This window comes from Corvus brachyrhynchos, unplaced genomic scaffold (assembly GCF_000691975.1).
Source record: "Corvus brachyrhynchos isolate BGI_N302 unplaced genomic scaffold, ASM69197v1 scaffold146, whole genome shotgun sequence".
In the NCBI taxonomy this organism is placed as follows: domain Eukaryota; kingdom Metazoa; phylum Chordata; class Aves; order Passeriformes; family Corvidae; genus Corvus; species Corvus brachyrhynchos.
The window spans coordinates 1,864,834-1,869,909 of NW_008238960.1; the positions used below are offsets into that span (position 1 = coordinate 1,864,834).

Sequence of the window (5,076 nt, forward strand, 5' to 3'; positions counted from 1 at the left end):
GTATTAGAAAGTGGCAATAAGAATTTCAGAAGGGCTTTTTGTAAAGATTTAGCTTACACTATAATAATAAATATTGTTCAAGTATGCTCACTTTTTGCACCCTAACTACAGCAAGGAAATAGTAAAGCCCCCTCTCTCTAATTCTCTTTTCACTTTTCAACTTAAAAGAAACATATTTTTTAAATGTGTTGCATTATGGTTTTCTGTCACCCTTACAAACAATTGTCTTTCTGGCTTTCATGGTTTTGAAGGGTATTTCCTTGATAAGAAGAAATGTTTCCAAGGTCTAACAACACTATAACTGAACCAGCTCCTAAAAGTACATTTTGGCCTAAATTCCGTTTTTTGTATTAATGAAGAACCTTCACTACATTGTGGGAAATTTTAAGAGCGCAAAGGAAACAGGATTTACATTGATATATAAAATTCAATATGAAGGTACTGCTAGAACTAGATTTACTAGTGCTTCCTCTGGAAAAAAAATATAGACAATAACTCTCATTTTACAAATACAATATAATGAAAGAAATTATTTTTATATGCTTTATTACAGAAACTGTGTCAGTACTTAACTATTTTGATGTCATGCCAGACCAGGTTTATTATCAGCAAAAGTGATTGACTCATGTCCTGACTGCTGGATAGTTAATAGATATGCTTGTCTATGTTTGGCAGACAACAAATCAAATGAAGGAGAGATATCAGGAAAATCTTCCCAGGACTCAGACTATTTTTCAGATGGCAGACTATTTTTCAGATGGCAATAATATTATCTTTATTAATTAGTTTATTTTTACTCTTTTTCTAATGCCACATGTTTTTTGAATTGTAACTTTTCCTCTATCTTAGGCAAGGAAAAGTAATTTTCAACAGCTAAATGTATGCATATAAATAGTGTAATTACACAGAACTTAAACAAACACCTTTCAAAATTTCCTCTCTCTCAGTCTGAAAAAAGTGCCTTAAAGTCTACCTCAGGAGATGGTAAGACTTCAGGACCAGTATCACCAGATAAAATCTGACCCAGTTTTGTCTACTTCCATTGTTATACACACATCAGCAAATCGGCCAATTGCTGTAGTTTCCTTATTATTCCAAATATTTTTCTATGGCTAACACAGTTCAGTGCAGAGTATTTTTAAAATTATACAAACACAGATGTTACGGAGTTTGAATGTGAAGTCTCTACTGTAATGGCAAAAGTATTTATATAAAAAGTTTCAATTAACATTTCCAGTCAAAGGGACAATTTATAGCTATACTTATTTGTTCTTTATCTTTCAAAACAAAAAGCCTTCTCTTACACTTGCCTCAGAACAAACATTCACAAAAATCACCTAAGTTTTATGTTTACTGACAGCTGCTTGTGACTTCTCAACTTTTAAATGCAACAGTGTCTAAGCAACAGAGAATAACCTCAATTTCATAGGAGAAATGTCCCCCTAAAATGTGTTTTAATGCTCCCTATATGCAGATGGAGTGACCACACTCACATGAGGCAGGCTGCTACACACTGAACTGTGTCTTTGCTGTAGCTGAGCTTGTGTGTACATACTCCAGAAGAATACTGAGTGCAGTCACCAAACTGCCCAAAACTGCACAGCCCAATCCCACTTTACCAAGATGAAACAGATCAATTAGTTTAGACTATGTTGTATGTACTGAAGGAAGAGTGGGAGGAAAAAGAGGTCCAGTATTTTAAAAAATGACTGCAAAAGGCACATTAGAAAGCTCTCTTTGCGCAGTTCACTACAAGGTATCCCTTCTACCTCAGGCTAAACAATGATACATCTTTGCCAGAAACTTCACATGAAGAAGTCCAAAGCACCATTTATGATCACTCTTACCAGAACCTCACTTGCACACTCTAAGAATAACTTTTCAGGACTACAAAAAAACCCGAAAAAGACAAAACACCAACCAAAATGAAAAAAACCCCCCAAACCCCCACAAACAAACAAAAATATTCTTATTATCCCTACCTTTAAAATACAAATGCTATGTCCATGGTTCATTTTAAAATTAGTTGGAGTTGAAGCATGTGCATTGTATCTACAATTCTGATTCATTTGTAATCTGTTGAATTAGGCAAGTGTATTAGAAATGTAATTCCAGCTATTACAATGCGTTACATTTACTGAGAAACTGAGATTATTGTATTCTACAGGCAGTCATCTGAGTCCTTCTGCTGCTGCTTTTAAATGATTTCCAGCAGATCTTCTCATTTAGCAACCTCAAATCATGTTTTTTTTTTAAATACGTGTTTTTTGTTCACTCTTCTACACTGCAGTTTTTCAAGAAATAGATCATCAGCAGCTGTTTGTTAATATTTATTTTCAAAATTATTTTAAAATATATTTTTTAGCATTTCACTTTTGACAATTTCAGACGATTTGGAGTGTATATGTGTAGTTGATGACATGCTAATTATCTTCAGATTTCCAACAGTTTCTCACCATCATGACAATGTCCTGTCTGAATGCAGTTGTGTTATGCTGTAGCCCACGCTGACTATAAAATTATTTGTTTAGTTTCTAAAATGTTTGTGATAATGTTAGCATGAAAGTTCTGCTGTGACCAGTCAACTTAAAACCAGTCAACTTAAAAGCCTAATGTTTGTCTTCCTTCCTGCACCCCAAACTGCCAGGCTTCTCTCTGTTGCTGTGAATGTCCCTTCACTGTAAGGATTACATTTATGGGACATTAATTTTTAAATGCTTCATTCTATAAAACCGATTTTGAGGTGATATTAAACATGATTTCATTAAATAAATAATAAGCTTTGTTTGTATAGTCTTGCGTTGTTTGGAGACAAACAGCAAAATGAGTGAAAAGGCTACACATATGAAATAATACTGCTTAACCAGTTTGCTTTCTTAAAATGACAAATATTCTTGCGCTGTGCGAACTATTTTTGTCCTGTTGCAAAATATACTCAGGAACTGTAGCAATATCTTGATCACAGCTGTGAACAGAAACGAAGAACACTGACTTGACAAGAAGTGTTCTAATTCATGAGATTTGGAGCTCTCATTATTTCTGGCCTATAAAATTGCTTTCAAGTATGGCAATCGTTAGGCTTCCTAATATAACATGTAAATGATTTACATTACACTAATGTGCACTAGATAGCCCTCTGCTCCTGTAGCCTGTCTCCACCTTGTTCACATTTCTCAAATGAAAGTGCAAACCCAACTTTAGCTTGTTAATTGTTAACTATCAAGGGTTTCACTCTATTAATTAAAATATGTTTTAATAAAAGGAAACATAGCACATTTTGATAACAGCCTTCTAAGGCTGAAAAGTATTTACATTGTTGCATTTTAGGGCTGCTGTGAAAGCCGATTTTGTGCTATTCAGGGACCACAATAATAACGCTTTAAAATTCCTCACTGGGATGCAATGTAGTCCTTTTGATGGAAAGACTGTCTTTCTCATTCGGCAGAAATAAATCCATTCATTTGATCATGTAGTCATTGAGGGCAATACAAAACAAACCAAGTGTGAGAAATTCTATGTGATGAAGTAAACAAAACAAAACCCCCCCAAAAAGGGGAAAAAAAAAACCATTTCCATGACAAAAAGATTCTTTGTCCTTAATCTACCCACCATATGCAAGCGTTTCTTTTTAGCATATCTCTTGTTCTAATCTCGGGTGACATGGCTACATAGATAAGATTCACAAAACAAAACAAAAACCTAGTTTAACAATTTTTTTTCAATTTATTAACTCACCAGGAGTGTCATAATGAAGTAGTGGGATTTTATTTTTCTGTATTGAAATGAATTCAGAACATGTAAAAGTTTGTAACGCTAATGATAAATTCTTAGACCTAGAGCCCAACCCAACAGAGATGGGCTCAACAAATCTTGCTTCCATAGTAAAATACTAATTCTCCTCTGCTTGTCTATATTAATTTATTTTACACGACCACAGTTTCCTAAGGAAAAAAAAAAATTGATAATGCACTGCTTTGCTCCTCCACTGTGACAGAAGGAAGCATTTCTCTATGCGCCTCTTATTGTCAACACCCAAGTGGGTTTTCCTGGAACAGTGGCAGGAGCCCCCTTAGCAGCTCTGGTCAGCGTGGGACTTGCTCCCTGCCTCCCCAAATACCCTGGGAAGGAGCAGGAGGCTTAACAATTTGCCAGTCTGACAGATGTTTTAACCTGATGAAGTGGATTCGTGCTGCCTTAAGCTTCAGGGCTGCAAAGTTCAGATACAATAGTCAAAATCCTCCCCAGGCTTCAACTTTGCTGCCTTTCTCTCCTCACAGATGCAACTTAAGAGTAATTACAGTTTTAAAGCAGGAGAAGGATTTTTTTGTTTTCCTTTTCGAAGGGAGAAAGAGGAGATAATACAGTGGAGCAAGGGGCCTACACAGAAAGCTGAAAACATTGGGGATCCCGCTTGGTTATGTGAGAAACTAAGAAAGCAGTGGCCTCTATGCAAAGAGGAAAAGAAAAACTTTCAAGTGGAAGCTCTCAACTTCGTCCAGGAGAAGAGAGAATGGGCCGTGGTGTGCCTTTGCACACTGCAGTGCCAGGGACTACTAAGGAAATTAAAACTAATTAAAAAAAAAAAAAAAAAAGGAAAAAGGAAGACGAAAACCCTGCAGCCCTGTTCCCGAAAAGAAAATTACAGCAAAGTGGAAATAAAGCGGGATTACAGTCCAAATCTCTCCAGCTTTGGACACTTGTTCACTAGCAGCCTGGCAGCCCAGATGCATAAAAGCAAGTGTGCGTGTGCCTGCGTGTGGCGAGGAAGCGAGGAATGGCGGATGGGCTAGAAAATAACCCTTGCCCACTTCCTACAGCCGGCGCGACAGAGGCTGGTGGCGGTGGTGGCACTCCGTGTCACCTACCACTGATAATAATTACAGTTGCAGCAGAGCCAGGAAAAGGGGGGAAGGCAGCGCAGGGGGCAAGGCGAAAAGCTGCTGTTCAATCCTCTCGAAAATAATGAAACCAACTCCGCTGGCCCCGCGCACCCGAGTGGCCCTGCCCGCTCCTGCCTGGGTCCCCCCCGGTCCCCCGGGGCAACGCGCGGAGCGGCCGGGGCAGGCCCCCGGGGCC

The 5,076-nt window shown here is 37.8% G+C and overlaps 1 protein-coding gene across 3 annotated transcripts in view; it reads right to left on the minus strand.

Moving 5' to 3' along the window:
- SALL3 (spalt like transcription factor 3) overlaps nt 1–5,076 on the minus strand; it is a 25,478-nt gene that overhangs the window by 19,581 nt on the left and 821 nt on the right. The gene's annotated exons all lie outside the window — the stretch shown is intronic.